Raw genomic sequence first — 19,299 nt, 5'->3', positions numbered from 1 at the left:
GTGTTTATTATGGAAAAGTGTATAATATTACATTTTATTTAGAGCAGATGGTTTGTTTATAGCTGTAGTATACAACCCTCGTAGACGTATTTATGATTCTGACGTCTTCAATCTACGAGAGTTGTAGGGTTCACGCCCCATGGAGACCTAGACTTTCTGCACTATGCCCCGTAGACACTCCAAACATGTACAAATGTGAAAATAAAGGTGCTTAACCCCAAGCCCCAAATGTTAACTGGCTCTACGGGGTAGTAGTTTAATGTAATAATCCATATCTTTCAATGAAGAAGTGTTTTAATGCCGTCTGTGGCCGAACGCCATTTTTTCACCCTCGTTTACTTCCTGTTTACATTTAGTGTAATTCCGGGTTCCACTGGATGCGCCCCGTCACTACCCGTCACTACCGCCCATTGGGAACTTCGACAGAATCGGCCACAGACGGCATTAAAACACTTATTTATTGAAAGATATGGATTATTACATTAAACTACTACCCCGTAGAGCCAGTTAACATTTGGGGCTTGGGATTAAGCACCTTTATTTTCACATTTGTACATGTTTGGAGTGTCTACGGGGCATAGTGCAGAAAGTCCAGGTCTCCATGGGGCGTGAACCCTACAACTCTCGTAGATTGAAGAAGTCAGAATCATAAATGTGGTTAATTTGAAACGTTAGCCTTGTTGTTTTCTCTACACTATGATGACCCTCTGTCGTTTGTTGACTAGGGTTCATACTCTGATCACTTTTAAGTCGCTGTGGATCAACATGAGTGTCTGCTAATATAATAGTATAGTAATAGTAATAGTAGTCTATAATAAATGGGAGTCGATTTATATTGCATCCACCAAAGGGTGGATGCAAAGAGTTGCATTTTCCACATTTGTTGGTTGGGTACAAATGCAGGCCAGGCCTACTCAAATGTAAACGGTCGGTTACATTTCCTGACAAACAGCTATAACACTGAGGATTTGACTGTTTTAATCAGTGGTTCTCAGAGTGCTTTTTAATGTCAGTGACCCCCATATTAATATGTATTTGGCCATCTGAAAACATATTGTGCCAGGGACCCCCATACAAGATTTATGTTGCTAAAATGTTTCAATAATATTCCACATTTGTTGTGAGCATGTAGATCTGCTATTTTCAAATAGCTGATCTGAAGTACCATATAAAGGATTAAAGTGTTTAAACTGATTTTGATATTATATTAACTAATTTTGCTGGAGACCCCTTTAGTTGGAACCCCTTCAAGGACCCCTGGAGGTACACCAATGGACCCTTAAAGTTTGCTTAAACAGTTACAATTGCTCACTCTCAGAGTTACAAACGGACAAATGAACACTGATGATTTACTGTGTAAAGAACTAACTGGATACTTTTCCATCCATCCATATTCAACCACTTATCTCTGGAGTCGAGTCAAGGGGGGCGACAGTTCCAGCAGAGAGTTCCCGACTTCCCTTTCGGGGCAACATTAACCACTTCATCGTGGGGGATCCTGAGGCATTCCAAGGCCAGCGTGGGGATATAATCCCCTCATATGGTTCTGTCTTCTCCATGGTCTCCTCCAATATTTTATACTTCTTCCTCATACAGGATACATCCCCATGGTGACAGTGAGGAGGGCGCCAGTGGAGGATGCCTCACAGATGAGTTGGTTCCCGTGTCTGACCGACGATTCTGACACGGACAGTAACACCTGTGTTTCTCCTCCTCCGTCGCCAAGAGGAAGAGAGGACCCATGGCTGGTTGGGTGAAGTATGTACATCTGTTGGTCACTTGTTGTCATGTTTTTGTTACTTACTGTTACTGTTACTTTTTGTGTGTTTAAGAATGTTATTTAGATCAGTGCTTCTCACAACTTTTCATGTCCAGGACCCCCAAATGGATAGATATTTGGCCTCATCTGAAAATATTCTGTGCCAGGGACCCCCAGAAAATTCAAAATTATTCAATATTTTCCAAACATTTTCAATATTTTTCAAATATTTACAAAAATAGCAGATGTACAAGCTCACAGCGTGGCACAAAGTGACGCACTGTGAGCTTCTACATCTGCTATTTTTGAATAGCCAACATATGGATAAAGTGGTTAAAATGATTGTGATGCTGTATTAACACGTTTTTCTCGGGGCCCCCTGGAACCTCCCCAAGGCCCCCGGGGAACCCACTTTGAGAACCAATGATTTAGATAGCATTATTTCTGTACTCTATTTATGTGACTATTTACCTTGTTGTTTATTGACTGGAGTTCATGCTTACTCTACTTATTCCCATCTCTCACTTTTTGCAGGAGTATGCGAGCCTTCCCCCAGCAGAGATACATTGGTCAAAGCACGGCAGGCAAGAGACCAGAAAAGGACACCTGCCCAGGAAAGTCCTGCCAAGGAGAATGCCGCCAAGGAGTAGCCTGCCAAGGTGAAAGGCACCACCAGCCAAACACCACCTTCTTCTGGCAAGCACAGCTTTACTACAGATACAGATCTCTACAATAGAGAAATTAAGTCAAATTAATGAATTGATAAATACATCAGTTACATTGTGTAGTCTAGTTAGACCAGTCATCCATCTTTGAAGACAATTAAGGTAGCATTTTCTTACTATTGGAGTTGGTGCTTGATCTCATAGAAGTCTAAGAGTTGAGCTGAACTAGGCTAAGTTCACATTCAACAAATATTTAACCATTTAAACCCTATATACTTTGTTGACTTGAGTTAGGGGTCTATACTTTCCCCCGTCCTTTTTCCCCTCTGCACTAAATCTCTTAGTGCAGAGGGAAAATAGCCAATCCACAAGTTTCCAACGCTACACGTTGTGAGTAGAATTTCTACATTCTTGTTGTGTTTATGAATATCCATGAGTTTGGTATGCGTGTACATTTACCACCACTAACCTCTACTTAAACTACGTCTGAAGTTTATTTAGTTTAATTTATGAAGGAAATCAGCTCAAGTTACAAATCACTATATTTTCTCCAACAGAACGATGAAGATCTCATCTCAAATAGGAGGACGTGCATCCTCATAGATGCTCCCAACAACCGCAGGATGGTTCGGAGGAAGGTTAGTTAGCAAAACGTTCATATAGTAAGTTCACCATAAGTAACATGGTTACTAGTTACATTGCACACAGATTATGTATTCAAACAAACGTGTAAATCATGTTCTAATTTGTTATTCATTTTATAAGTACAACACCAAATTAAATTGGGAAATTGTACCTTGTTTTTATTTCTTATATTTTAATTTCATTAAGGAGGGAACTTACCGACATATACAAGCACCAACAGACCTTAATTTTAATTTCCCACTCCCCCGATACATTTTGTGATAGCCATAAGTATCATAGATATATTATATCTGCACAAGTCTTACAGTATGTACAATATGTGCATATTGGTGAAATAAATAAAAACAAGGATACAATATTGTGATTAAATGTTGAGTTGTAGTTCAAATGAATAACTATTTAGAACATTTCGTGACTTACATTGTTTGAATACGTAATATGTACTATCTTAGTTATGGCAAGACATAACTTACTATTCTATGTATGCTTTGTTCATGTGGTTTTAATTTGCAAGATATTTACGTATTGTAGTCGAGAAAGGGCTGGACATTCAATTAAATCAATTCAATGTAATCTTTATTTCAGACTCAAGGTCCATATCACATACAAAATGACAGAATACACAACAATAAATAAGATAAAAAACAAAACAACAATATTGATATGACATTGATAATAATAACACCTGTGTTTCTTCTCCATGCACAGAGACCATCTTCTGCCTGCGTCGCCACCACGAGGCCTGGACCCTGCCAACGATGAAGGTTTTCAGCCAAGCACGGAACCTCAGGCGCCTTTGAGCCACACTGGCATTGATGGACACTACTATCGACATTTACTTGAAGTAATGTACTCAAGTACATTTTTGGGGTATTTTTTGTTTTTGTTTTTGTTCATATCGGACACCACTGCGAGATGGGTCCTTGTCTTAGACAAGCTGTCAAGCTTTGAGTAGTATTATTTTACAGTATTACTTTCAACTTTCTTTTGTTTTAGACAAACTTCAACCATTGTAAATAGTCGTTAATTTGTACAAAAAGTATGCTTTTTGTTTGAAGAAAACTGCAACAGTTCTGTAAATAATAGTGTCATATTGTATATTGACTATGGTTTCATGTTTTATTTTGTTTTTTAATCTTGTTATTATTTTGTACATAAAGTATTTTTTAATCTTTTGTTTTGTACATTGAATATGGTTTAATATTTTATTGTGTACATTCAGTACAGTATCTTTTCTTTAAAGTAAACCATGACAGTTGTAGTTTAGTAAGTAATTAAGTTTGTTATAGGTTGTGTAATAAATAATATATTTTAAATGATAATCATATATCAAGCTTCATGTCTTTATTTTCTTCTCTTTGGCTTTAGTGTGAAATATAAGCTATGAAAAGCTCTCCATTCCAATAACTGAAGATTGACAATATCAAGTGTAGGAAAATGTCAACCGTTAACCCTACTGCCTTTATGCACAATATGCAGACCTGGGTATGGGAGTGAAATAGTATACTAGTGGATTAGACCAGTGGTTCTCAAACGTTTTCATGTCAAGGACCCCCAAATTGACACTTATCAGCCCACGGACCCCCATTTGAAAAGATAAGCCAGGGACCCCCAAAAGAGAAGATTTTTACGGCTCTAGCAACGATTCTCAACCACTTTAATTTCAAGGACCCCCAGTTTGACATGCATTAGGCTACGGACCCCCATCTAATGGCATTTATATCTCTGGGACCCCAATTTATATTGTAAAATCAATGTTAATCTAACTCTCTGAGAGTGTACAAATGGAACCAAATGGAGTGGAGTGCATTTGTACACTCTCAGAGTTACAGACCCATAAGGGTCCATTTGGTTCCTGTCTATCATTTAGCTGGGGACCCCCTGGAACCCCCTCAAGTACCCCTGGGGGTCCCCGGACCCCACTTTGAGAACCAATGGCTTAGACTATATGCATGTTACCAATGAAATGAACATGCTAATGTGGGGTTTTCAAACAAGGCTTTGAAGCAGAAATATGAAGGTCAGGATTGATGTCACTATCAGCTACACACCCTTTGACACCTGAAGGACTGAAGAATGTTAAATATTGAAGGAAACCAAAGGCAACAAGATTCACTCTTCTGTCATTTTGATGGAAGGAATTCAGTTGAGAGGGTTTATCAAAGGAAGAGATGGAGATAGATTGTAAAGTTGTGTTGACTGTGCTTATCCACACAATGGTACAGATGAGGAAAATCCAGTCCTGCATTGGGTATGTTTGAACATACTGTACACAAGGAATGTGTCTGTGAGGTCGGTACGTTACAATCAAAGCAACAGTTTACAATTATAGCTGCTGTGCTGCAGGCCATTTTGAGGAGCAATAACCAAGAAGAGGAGAAAGATGAAAAATAGGTAGAGGAGGAAGAAGACATGAGAGATACAGGATGGGCCATTAGCACACTGGTTCTCAACATCAGGTCTGGGGACCACCAGGGGTCCAAATGGGCCGTGATGCACACCAAAGTAGGTAGGCCCTACTGGCAACACAGTTCTGAGGCCCTTTCTGCAAAGGGAAAGACTTTCCAGAGAAGAAGAGAAGTTTTGTCTGTATTAAGCTTGAGGTGGTGAGAAGATGCATCCACTATTTTATGTATGCCAGACAGGCACGAAAAGAGGTATAACGGGTACTAATGGAGTCCTAAGATGTTATACTTTTACTGTGCTTTATATGCTTTAAACTTGCTTTTGGGGATTATGGTTTATTGTGGCTGTCATGTTGCTGTTGGCCATCCTCCTCCAATTGGAAAGTACTTTAGTTTAGGTCAACTCCTGTTGTTGTTTGTATGGCCTCAAGATGTCGCTGTTAAGTAGGACATCGTCTTTATTGTGCAGAGTTTTGGATATTACACAAATTGCAGTGTGTGTGTTAGGTGAAACATTCACTTTTTCATAAAAGCTTTTAACTTGGCAGTGGTAGAAAGTAACTCATTTACTTAATTACTAGTACTTAAGTACAATTTTGAGGTATGTTTTACTTTACTGGAGTATTTCCCAATTTTCAGTACTTTTACTCCTACTCCACTACATCTCAGAGGCAAATATTATACTTTTACTCCTCCACAATTATTTGAAAACTTTAGTTACTAGTTAGCCTACTTTGTAGATTTTGATTATCAATACAAAACATACATTAACCACTTCAGGCCTAAATATACTTTCATATTTTGAACATTTGAAAATGGGACATTTCTGCACAATGAGTTTGAGAATGAGTACTTTTTACTTTTACTACCTTTATTATAAGTAGGCCTACATTTTCATGCCAATATACTTTTGTACTTTTACTCAAGTAAATTCAGAATCGTGGTATTGGTACTTTTACTTTAAATACAAATCTTGAGTACTTCCACCACTGCTCATTCTCTGCTGTAGTGTAGACTCTACTGACGCAGCGATGTTCCTCCTCCGCAAAACAGCTCTCTGTAAGAGCACTGCTTATCATTATGATGAACTACTACTGTCTGCCATACAAGCTTCAAGCCCTCATCGCACATATACAAGGAGAAATAGGCCTTCAACTCTGCAGTATCGCATGGATCTCTTTACAGAGAAAGGGACGCCAAAGAACTAACGAGGAATACATTTTTAGGCTATTTCAGTCAGACAACTCTTGGATTGGATTAGAATATATATTTATTGAGCAAGCTTGAGCATGGATATAGAAAGCATAAGGAAGCATAGTTTGGCGTCAGGACTCTGAATCCATTCACTCCCTGTAAGAATAACATTTTAATAAATGTTACATGCCAAATAGCATTTACAGGGAATGAATAAAGACCCCCACGGGGATCTAGAAACAGAACCTACAGGTGGATGCCGGGGAGGCGGTGGGATGAGACTATTCATGGTCAGCAGCATACGTAGGCAAGGCAAGCAAGGGCAGCAGATCCGGCAGGATCTCGGCAGCAGCAGCAGCAGCGTCGCACGTCAGAGCAGCAGAAGAGCGCAACCAGACTGAGCAGGTAGGCAGAGCATTACTTATAACCCACCGACCAGGAGAAGAGTGCATGTGACTTAGTCACCTGGTCGGTTAGCCCAATCCCTTGAGTTGCCTGGCCTGAACTAGCTCCGTAAACTGCGCCTCATTTCAGTCAGACAACTCTTGGATTGGATTAGAATATATATTTATTGAGCAAGCTTGAGCATGGATATAGAAAGCATAAGGAAGCATAGTTTGGCGTCAGGACTCTGAATCCATTCACTCCCTGTAAGAATAACATTTTAATAAATGTTACATGCCAAATAGCATTTACAGGGAATGAATAAAGACCCCCAAAACAGCAAGAACCCCCAAAACCGCTTGGGAACACAGAGCCTGACGCCGGACCAACCATCTGTGAGAATGGTGGAGCTCCATAATTAACATGATATAATGACTGAGTTCCTCATCATTTAATTTTTAGATTTAACTAAACAAATGCAGCATGCATCCATGTGTTCAACAAGCCTGATGAATCCAGGTACCTGCTGATCCCTGAATTCAGGAGTCCTAGACGGTATCCTAATATGGCGTCCACGCTGTGCCGCACCAACTCGGATTCGAAGAGGACATTCTATATTTATTTCTTTTTCAAAGAAATCTGCTATATATATACATACACATATATATATAATGAGACATCCTATGATGAATGATAACTATTGTTTATCATCCATAATAAATAAAGTGTACTGACTATGTGTGTAAAGACGCGCTATCTTTACTTAACATCTGAATCAGTACCCAACGATCCCTGAAGCAGCATTTACTAATAGACTGAGCTTGATATGATTAGCCTGACTGCATAGCCATAGAAAAACCCAACATTTTTTAACGCTGCCATAGAAAACCCAACATTTTTTAACGCTGCCATAGAAAAACCCAACATTTTTTAACGCCGCCATAGAAAACCCAACATTTTTTAACGCTGCCATAGAAACCCAACATTTTTTAACGCTGCCATAGAACCCAACATTTTTTAACGCTGCCATAGTAACCCAACATTTTTTAACGCTGCCATAGAAACCCAACATTTTTTAGCGCTACCAAGGAAAGCCCAACATTTTTTAGCGCTATAGAATAAACCAACATTTTTTAGCACCATGACATCACCACTAAACTAAATCCCCAGCAATCCACCCGAGTTGTAATTAAAGCGTCAATAATGCTCAAGCAGCATTTATTGAATTAGCGATAGAACAGCGAGAGCACTCATACTCATGAGCTTTTTGCCTGCAGAATGTCATCCTTATTAACCAATATCTACGTAAGCTCCTGAGGACCATCGCCCCATAGATTTAGAGAAGCAGAAGACAAGCAGCGCTGCAGGTGTAGCTACACCAATACGGAGGATGGAGAAAGCCCGCAGCTTGAGCAGATCTCTCGCAGCTTTGCAGTGAACCAGTTCAAGTTTAGGCCTACAGATGGAGACAAACACAATGTTATTGCAATTCTGGATTAGCCCGGCCATCCTATGACCACTTTAACCCATTTTGGGTTCATGTTGCCATTTATTTTTTAAATCGGCCTTGGTCTAAATGGGTTAAGCGCCATGTGGCAGCATGTTAGCAATTAGCATCATAGCGGTTGATGCAGAAAGAATATGGTATACAAGCTTAAATTATAGCTTGCAGAGCTTGACGCAGATTATTAGACATGTGACATGTGAATAATATTAACTAACGCCGATATCCCTCTCCATCCATAGCCTAATAGATTTAGCACGAAATGCCATCTGTTGCAAGTCTGAATCGGCCCAACAGAGCCAGACGCCAGAGGGTTGGCAGAATTGATTTAGCAGAGTTTAGCAGCGAGGCTAGGCAGCTCAGTAGATGATGCAGCATAGGTGCCGAGAAGACATGAGAAGCCCACATCTCAAGCAGCTCTCTCAACGCTGCCTTGAGAGCCTTGAGCTGGCCCGCACAGTAGATGATGCAGCATAGTGCTGAGAACACTGAGAAGCCCACATCTCGAGCAGCTCTCTCCGCTGCCTTGAGAGCTCACAGCCGCCAAGAGCGTAGGTAGTTCAACCTGGAATCTAGAACCAGAAGCAGAATTATTCTTGCAATTACCATGGTAAGCCACCCTGGACGAGATGACGCCGTTATAGACCGCTGGGACAGGAATTTACTTCCTGAAGCCACTCACACATCCACAGTGAAAAGCATGCTGCACGCCAATGCGCGAGTGTGGCCTCAATCCTGACACAGTCAGTTGCACACCGCAAGCTGCTGGTTGCGCTGCAACACTCGTCACCAGTGATGAACACACCGTGATGTGGTGCCAAATATGCCGTGAGCATCCCAATCTGGCGGATAAAGCAGCGCCTTTTATACGGGGACAAAGACTTCCAGTCACCCAGCTTTTGATAAGCATGAGAAAAGCAAAGAGCCCATCAACATAGTGTAACTATTGATAACAGGAGCAGCCAGGATCGGAGTCCCTCTTTATCCGTCCTGCGAGATATTTTGCGGATTGGTGCGCACCAGCCAACATTGACAAATGACTGATATCTTGACTCTACTAAAGCCCCACCATCTATCCTGTTGCAATAACTTAACTTCTGTAAGCTTGTTGCTCATAACATGACAACATCACTTGGCAACCAACTTTTCTATATACTGTACCATATACCTTCCACATGGAAGCAAGCATGCCATGATAGCTTGTGCTACCACAATCCAGAGCTATCCCCATAAGCAAGCCATGCTGAGTTAGCTTGTGCTACGATCAATTTGATAGCTTTACGCATGGGAAGTAAAACATGCTGTGTTTAGCTTGTGCTACCGACCATCCAAGCTTCCACATAAGAAGCAAAACAACTGAATTAGCTTGTGCTACGAACAATCCGAGCTCCCACGTGGGAAGCAAAACATGCTGTGCTAGCCTATGCTACAAACAATCCAGAGCTATCCATATAAGAAGCAACACATGCTGTGATAGCTTGTGCTAAACAATTCGCCTCCACATAGGCAAAACATGCTGTGCTAGCCTGTGCTACAACAATCTAATCTTCCACATAGAAGCAAACATGCTGAGCTAGCCTGTGCTACAAACAATCTAAAGCTTCCACATAAGCAAACATGCTGTGCTACGACAATCTAAAGCTTCTACAAAGAAGCAAACGTACTGTGTTAGCCTGTGCTACAACGTCTCTACCATCTCTTATCCAAGTGTATGCAGCAAAATGAGAATCCCTTTAGCTCATCCTGATCCTTAACAAGTGTAATTTAGCAATACAAGAGCATGCAACGGTAGAATGCAACCAATAACGTCTAATCTGCGCTGCAAGTTCATTTGATTATTTAATCGTAATATGAAACGGCCTACTTTACCTCCACCACATATTAGAGCAATTGAACTGCTACATGATTTGACACTGACACTGTCACTGTTGAAGACACGAGGCCTGCAACCTGACTTCCCCAGTATCCAAGGTGAACAGCACTCATCCCCATCGGCATTAGGCATCCCATCACCATGCATTAAGCCGGACATGGAAAAAGAAGCACAAAGCAGAATATCAATGAATGCTGATAAATGACTTTGCGTGATATTGCTTTCAATTGCTAAATGTGAGGTAGATGAATGCAGTATTAATGAGGTAGTGGCCATAGCACTAGTAGTAACTTAGCATGTTCATGATCGGCACGTTTGCAGCAATTTTAGTACTAGCAGCATTAGTCGATTATAGCAGTGGTAGCAATGTAGTCCACATCATTAGCATAATCATGATTAGCAGACATTTTGCCAGCAATTGCAGAATGAGTAGCATTAATGCAGTAGCCTAGGAATGCAGTCAACATAATTAGCATGATCACCATGATGGCACTAGTATGAGTAGCATGCATTGACTGCAGAAACAATGTCAGCAGTTTTTGCCTAATCATGATCAGCAGTCAGTTAGTAGCAGTTGAAGAACGACTAGCATTATCTGAACAGTAGAAGCATGCCGTGAGGAGCTTTAGCATAATGGAGACCATCGTGTTAATGGCAGCAATCTAGTACAATTTAGTACAGCAACTTCAGCACTAACATGAACATGGAGATGATGGCAGCAATTTAGTGCTGCAACTTTAGCATCAACATGAACAGTGAGTTTTCCTACTCTGCAAATAGATGCCAGACATAGCTACACGAGAGATAACTCATTTCAATGATTCTAGCAGCATTAACATTTAAACTGCAGTGCAACTACTTCTTGAACACTACTCACAAGTTAGCTTCCCCTCTCTCCTTTGCATGGTAGAGAAGTGTTCAGTCATCAACTATAAGCCTCAAACAACATCCGGTGGATGAGCTCTTCAGAATAAGAGTACCGTCTAAAGCCACTGAACTATCCATGAATACAATAACTATAAATTAGCAAGATGCAGCCAACTGAGCATATCCGTGTTTTAACCAGTAGCCTACATAAAGATATTAATCTGAACATAAGAGCCAGAACAAGCAAAGCGACTCACAAAGTGACGCCATGCCCTCTCTCTCTATCTACCATGGCAGTAGCACTTACCAGCCATGTCAGCGCGCATCCGTTCCTCTGTGAACGATAGATCGGTGATGTCATCTTTTGAGAGAGAAGCAAGCAACTAGGTCTAGAAACCCAATCTTGAGATAAGTGAACTACTTTGAACAAATGCACGCTAAACCGGGGACCATAACAGAACCCCAAGCCCATCGTTGCTTACGATAAGGAAACAGAAACTTAAGCAACACTGTTGGTGAACTACCGTTAACCCAGTGCCATAAAGAGAGTTCTGACACTAGCGTCGACTCCCATTGTAAGAATGGAATGCGGAAGTGCTCCGTGTATCTCAATGAGGCAGGCAGTCCCAATGTTTGGAACTATACCCAAGGAGCCCGTTTGCGGCGGGATCAAGCGTGTCGTTACTCTATTTCTACACTCTCTAGTTGACCATACTGAGATTGATCAATGACGAACGCTACTGCTTTTGAGCTGAGCGTTTAGCAAGCGATTTTTAACTTAAGTAAAGAAAGTAATACCACGTTTAGAACCAGTAGCACACAGCTGAGTAGCTATGATTAGCGCAGCATGGACAATGCAGCACGCAAATAACCATCAACCAAGGAACAATAGGAGACTATTCATGGTCAGCAGCATACGTAGGCAAGGCAAGCAAGGGCAGCAGATCCGGCAGGATCTCGGCAGCGGCAGCAGCAGCAGCAGCGTCGCACGTCAGAGCAGCAGAAGAGCGCAACCAGACTGAGCAGGTAGGCAGAGCATTACTTATAACCCACCGACCAGGAGAAGAGTGCATGTGACTTAGTCACCTGGTCGGTTAGCCCAATCCCTTGAGTTGCCTGGCCTGAACTAGCTCCGTAAACTGCGCCTCATTTTACGCACGGGGCTTCGATCGTCAACTAACTTTACATTTATAGGCTATATAATGCAACACTATTTCCCTGTCCACGATAATTATACAGATTTTTTCTTTTCTTTGAGAAAGCAGAGCCTTTTTTGACCGGTGTTTCAAATTGTAAGGAGACCAGATCAAGTTGAGACCGCGTCTACTGTCGTCCTAGTAACAGCAGATGTTGTCCCCGGTGAAAAAAACACGTAGCTATCCTCGTCAATGCCGTTTTTTTTACATATCACAATGTCAAAACATACCGATCTGATTCTTGTTTGGGTGAAGAAACGCCAGACAGACGAACACTCACGTTGCGTTGTGGACGGCTCTCCGTTGGTTTTGTTGTTGTTGTTGAGGAAAAGGAAGACAACCACTTCCTGTGTCAGTCTCTCTAACAATAGATTTACACGTTTTATAAATGCAACTATTTGCCATTGGAGTCGGAGTCAACATGTGTAAGGTACAATCACTATTCAGCCCATTCAAAGCGTGCAAATAAACGCATCAATGAATTAATAAATATATAAATAAATGTTCATTCCCTCCTGGGATTCGAACTCTTCCCAATGTCAGCATAAATACACCAGAGAGGCGCTTACTCCGGTGCGCCATTCTTTTCACAACAAATAGGTACCATAAACAAATCATAGAGTATACAACCAGCCATTAAAAAACAAAACAGACATGGTCACAGATTAACTTGAGACCTCAGTCACCACACTGATTTTATTTTACTGGTCTCCAACACGGCTGTTTACTACAGATTTGTTTCTAAAATATCTCACCATGATCATCTATTATTCATTATGTTATAGGCTACTTAGAAATAGTAAATATGACGCATGATATAGGTTAGATAAACTGTTTATAACATGACCAATTATAGAGAAAATATGGCCAAAAGTGTCTGAAACCCCACATTACAGTGACGTGATTATTGACCAGTCAATTTTAAATGTCCTACAAATTATTGAAGCTAATGTTTATGTAATCTAATCACCTGGAAATAGTATGTTTAAGATACAGTTGCAGTCGCTGCACAGAAAATGGCATTTCAAGGCATGTCCATTTAGAGCTCTGGTCTCCGTTAGGAGCGGTGCTCCTCCCATTGACTGCAAATTCCACTACCGTGCGAGGTCTCCAACTGTAGTAAAACTAAAGAAAACGATTTTGCTACTCATCGAAACAAAGGCTGTTTTGTGTTGCTGAAAAACTATTCTCCACGGTGGGTTACATCTCAGCACACCACCTTCTCTGTATAATACACTTTTTGTGCAGAAAATAAAATATGTATTGCAGGTGAGTATTAAATTACTCACCTGCGCCCTCTACAGATCTGGTCAATATAAATAACCATTGATCATTAGGCCTACCATTGATCATAAACGAACAGTTTATCTAACCTATCATGCGTCATATTTACTATTTCTAAGTAGCCTATAACATAATGAACTAGAAGGTACTGTTCCTGAAGAAACAGTGTGGGATCGCTAAGAATGTTGCTGGTATTGAGTATTGATAGTGTTAGTAGTGTTATAGGTTTGAAAGGTTTGAAAGGTTTGAACGGTTTGAAGGGTTTGAAAGGTTCGAAAGGTTTGAAAGGTTTGAAAGGTTCTAAAGGTTCTAAAGGTTTGAATGGTTTGAAAGGTTCTAAAAGTTCTAAAGGTTTGAAAGGTTCTAAAGTTTCTAAAGGTTTGAATGGTTTGAAAGGTTTGAAAGGTTCTAAAGGTTTGAAAGGTTCTAAAGGTTTGAAAGGTTCTAAAGGTTTGAAAGGTTTGAAAGGTTCTAAAGGTTCTAAAGGTTCTAAAGGTTCTAAAGGTTCTAAAGGTTTGAAGGATTGAAAGGTTTGAAAGGTTTGAAAGGTGTTAAAGTATTTGTATTGTTATTTTGAGTACTTTTAAGTATTTTTACTCAATATAAGTACTCTTAAGTATTTTTACTCATGTATTTACTTTAAATTATTTTTAGTCACTTTATTTACTTTAAAGTATTTTTTACTAATTTTTACAACTTTTAAGTATTTTTACTCTTTTTATCAACTTTTAAGTATTTTTACTATTTTTTTCAACTTTTAAGTATTTTTACTCATTTTGAGTACTTTTAAGTATTTTTACTCAATATAAGTACTCTTAAGTATTTTTACTCAAGGTATTTACTTTAAAGTATTTTTAGTCACTTTATTTACTTTAAAGTAGCTTTTACTAATTTTTACAACTTTTAAGTATTTTTACTCTTTTTATCAACTTTTAAGTATTTTTACTATTTAAAAAGTGAAATATCTCTAAAAGTACAAATTATTTCAAAAATTCTAATGGTAGCCAATATGTCCTAAGTAGGCTGAACGTTATAGAGTTGGAACGGAGTTTCTAGCTAAAAGTATGAATTTCTCCATTGAAATGAATGGGAGTTTTTTAGAAGTAAAAAGTGAAATATCTCTAAAAGTACAAATGATTTCAAAAATTCAAATGGTAGCCGATATGTCCTGAGTAGGCCGAACGTTGAAGAGTTGGAACGGAGTTTGTAGCTAAAAGTATGAAGGACTAGTTAGCCGTCAAAAAACGGGCGGAATATAGTATATAAATAGTGGCAATAACATTAGTGTGATCGCTTTAGCGATCCCACAATAATAGATGATCATGGTGAGATATTTGAGAAACAAATCTGTACTAAACAGCCGTGTGTTAGAGACCAGTAAAATAAAATCAGTGTGGTGACTTGAGGTCTCAAGTTGATCTGGCGACCATGTCTGTTTTGTTTTTTTAATGGCTGGTTGTATACTGTATGAGTTGTTAACGGTACGCAATTGTTGTGAGAAGAATGGCTCGCTGGTGTAAGCACCTGTCTGGTGAATTTATGCTGACATTGGGAGTGGTTCGAATCCCCGAGGGGATAAACAATTATTTATTTATTTATGTATTCATTGATGCGTTTATTTCCACGCTTTAAATGGGCTGAATAGATATTGTACCTTACACACAATGACTCCAATGGCGAATAGTAGCATTTATAAAACGTTTAAATCTATTGTTAGAGAGACTGACACAGGAAAGAGTCTTCCTGTTTCTCAACAACAACAAAACCAACGGAGAACCAGCGCCCAACGCAACGTGAGTGTTCGTCTGTCTGACGTTTCTTCATCCAAACAAGAATCAGATCGGTATGTTTTGACATTGTGATATGAAAACAAAAAACAACAGGCATTGACGAGGACAGCTACGTGTTCTTTCACCGTGGACAACATCTGCTGTTACTAGGACAACAGTAGACGCGGTCTCAACTTGATCTGGTCTCGTCTTAATCCTTTCCTCCCCTGTTTGTCCCTGTCCCCGGACAACTGTAAGAAAAGTGTGACAGTCACTGACAGAGTCAGACTAAACGTCAGAATTGCACATTTACGCGTTTTGTGAAGTTGGAACTTTGATTGGGAAGCATGGTTACTGCATTAAGGATAGTGCATCTCACCACGGGTATGGTGATGGCTTTTACACTTATCAGCCAGATGGAGATCATGTGTGTTTATGGTAAGTCTCAAAATCGCTCTTTTTACCAGGTGCTCGAAGAGCGCCGGGTCTATAGACAGGCTGGGACACTTGACATGTATTAGACACCGTATTAGACACCTATGCGACACCTATTTGTCATTGGCTGTCCTGGCTTTGTGTCTGTCCTTTAAGCCAATGGGGAGACAGGCCGTACTCCCATGCTATGGGATCATACGCCCCCTCCCCTGTCTAGCACAAGCAACACAAATGAGCTGACCTACAAGCCCACACCGCTTCCATCAGCGACGCGTTGTGGTCTTGCAGATCGTCTGAACAGCTCCGCTCGTCTACCCCTCTCCGTAGTTCCTCACACACACACACACACGCACACGCAGTCACGCACACACCAGCTCAGTTGAAAACAGCTTATCTACAAGCTCACAACGCCTGCATGCATCCCATCCGCAATTCTAGCCTATATGTTTGTTGTTGTTTTCCTTCTGAAGGCAACGTCGCATTCAACTGTCTGTCTGTGCTGATGCGTTAGCTACATGCTAACACAACACAGTGCCGTTCATTCTGCCTCTAAGGGACAGATCGAGGGGCTGAGAGTCATAAAGTCATTTAGTCATAAAATGTAGGCCAGTTTGAAAGCGCAGCATCTACTAATCAACTGTGATTTACAACAGCCGTTCTACACGCTCATCACAATAGACACTTGTCAACTCTCAATAAGCTCAGTGTAAATTTAACTCTGAAGTGCCCTTCTCTACATGCCTGTCTAAGACAAGTCCCTTATTTGACCAGGGGTCTTCAACAGGGGGTCCGGGACCCCTAGGGGGTCCTCAGAGTACAGAGTTTTACAATAACCACTAGCATCCTATTTCTGTGGAGAACTTTAGCCAAAAATAGCAGATCCACAAACACAACTGAGCTTGTAGATCGGCTATTTTTGCCAGAGCAGACCAAGTTGGAACAAAAAAAGTTTAATCTGCAAGCACAATTTCATACAATATAGAGGGGGTCCCTACTTCATCTCTCTCTCAGCTAGGGGGTCCTTGGCCTGAACACGTTGAAGACCCCTGTATTAGAGTATTCCTAAAACTGTATATCTGTAGGCTAATTTTATTTATTTATTATTGTCCATTTCATTTTCTTGCTTAATATTTTATTTTCTCCATTAGATCATTTACTGTGTATGTACAACAATCTGTGGTACAAGTTCCAACAACATTTTGATGCTTGGATCTTTATAAGTCAGTAACAATTTTTTTTTTTCTTCAATCTTCCATTCAGCACAATTCTAATATTGTAATTCACTGCAGAAGGATTTATGTTTCGTACCACAATAGGTAGGCTATAGTCCTATACATTTTTGCTTGAATGACAGTGATTAGGCTAGCACTTTCTAAATAAAATAAATGGTCTCATTGAGGTATGCCATTTTTCTTCGCACAGCCCCAGAATTCGCACGTAGAAAGTAAAACATACACGTTACATTGAACGGTTAACAAAATGTTGCTTATCCTTTTATAATGGATGATTTACTCTTCGGACAAGTGGGCAAGACCTGTGGGCAAGTACAACATGACCTGTACTTGTGCCTCACACCCACACACACACCCACACACACACACACACACCCACACACACACACACACACACACACACACACACAGCACCTGGTAGAATATGACTTCAAGTCATTTCTTTCTTGTTTTAATCACACATGGCATGAGGGCAATGTTGATGTGATCAAAATTGCAGTCTATATAAGCATATGGCCCCTGGACACTTCCATAAGAGTAAGGTACTGTAGGCTTCTAAAATATATTTGATGATGTTGTATTGTAGAGCTACACAATTATTGTGTTCTAGTCCTGTCCATGTTGCACCTCATTCACAAGTAAGCCTATCATATAGCATCACATTTCTATCGCATCTTAATTTTTTTGTGGCAAAAATGTTGCAGAGAGTTGAAAATTAACATATTTATATATATTTTCTATAAATATCTTTATTAATTTCAGTTAAGATTGACAAGTCAGAGCAGTTAGACATCTTTGAATTGTCTCCCTTTCCCCATCCCTCCCCCCACGTTGTTATCGTTTTCTTACTTTCTTTTCCAAAAAAGACAATACAAAAAAAAACTAAGAATAAAATATAATCCAGACAAACAAACATAGGCCTACATGATATCAAGCTATGTATATTTGGACCGTTAAGTCAATGGTCATATTATTATAAAGGAATTGCGCATAAATGTCATTCCATCATGAGATGACAAAATGTCTACTTTCTCCACCACCGTTTTAACATTTAAACAGTTGTTACTGATGTATCAAAGATGAAGTATAGAGCATCAGGCCCCATAGAGCCACACTGCTAATAGGGCCACTCCCCCATCTCCCTTGTGCTGGGACTGTTGGTGTGAGGAATGTGAGACATTCCTTCACTCTCTGCTGTGAAGGAGAGTCTTAGCACACAGAGTTGTCACTGGAAGGGAGAATGATGGGGTGACCATGTGTGTGTTTGCCACATGGTGATGGTCGGGGATTGTTTTTGTCCCATTGCAGATAGCACCCACGATTGGAAGTGCTGTGTCTTCATCTAGACCAGGGGGGGTCTTCAACAGAGGGTCTGGGGACCCCTAGGGGGTCCTCAGAGGAGGGAGAGCTAGTGCATCTGCCTCAGAGTTACTACAGGGGGGCCGCCAAATCTTTGTGTGATAGGAACTTTTATTTTACATTAACCTCTTGAACCCTACCCTTTTCTAAGGAGAACTTCAGCCAAAATAGCAGATCTACAAGCTCACAACGCCTGGCACTGCGAGGCGTTGTGAGCTTGTAGATCGGCATTGTGAGCTTGTAGATCGGCTTGTAGAATCTGCGACACAATTTTATACAATATGTAGTGGGGGTCCCTGCTTCATCTCTCTCTCAGCTAAGGGGTCCTTGTCCTAAAAAAACGTTGAAGACCCCTGATCTAGAGGATATCTTTGATATAAAGTGGCCTCCGGATTGAATAGGCCATTAAAGATTCCGCCAATTCTACCGCAGAAGCTCAAAAGTCCAGACGGTTTTACGCTTTAGGCAAATTTTGACCCTTAAAAGTTCTCTCAAACACAAAAATCAAGAATGGGTAAAAAACAAAAGAGGTGACAAAGCACTGTTACAAGAACATAGGCCCTCCTTTGTGATCCATAGGAGTCTACCAGCCTGAAACCAAGACACTGGCCCCTCCAGAAGTAGGGACTGACATACATGAAGAGGGCCCCAAGATGAGGTGGAGGAGATGGGCATCAAGGAACAAGTCTGTGTCCCCTAGTTGGGCCGTTGATAAGAGGGGCCACTAC

General features: G+C 40.5%; 1 long non-coding RNA gene across 1 annotated transcript; it reads left to right on the top strand.

Moving 5' to 3' along the window:
- The first annotated feature begins 526 nt into the window (after positions 1-526).
- On the top strand, positions 527-4,086 carry LOC308093059. Its single transcript, XR_013933839.1, has 4 exons — positions 527-1,758; positions 2,294-2,418; positions 2,982-3,062; positions 3,778-4,086. It is a non-coding gene; the product is annotated as an uncharacterized lncRNA (long non-coding RNA).
- Positions 4,087-19,299: the final 15,213 nt, after the last annotated feature.

This window comes from Gymnoscopelus braueri (assembly GCF_963280865.1).
Source record: "Gymnoscopelus braueri genome assembly, chromosome: 10".
Taxonomy (NCBI): Eukaryota; Metazoa; Chordata; class Actinopteri; order Myctophiformes; family Myctophidae; genus Gymnoscopelus; species Gymnoscopelus braueri.
The sequence above is the reverse complement of the archived record's forward strand: the minus strand, read 5'-3'. Positions and strand labels throughout refer to the sequence as shown.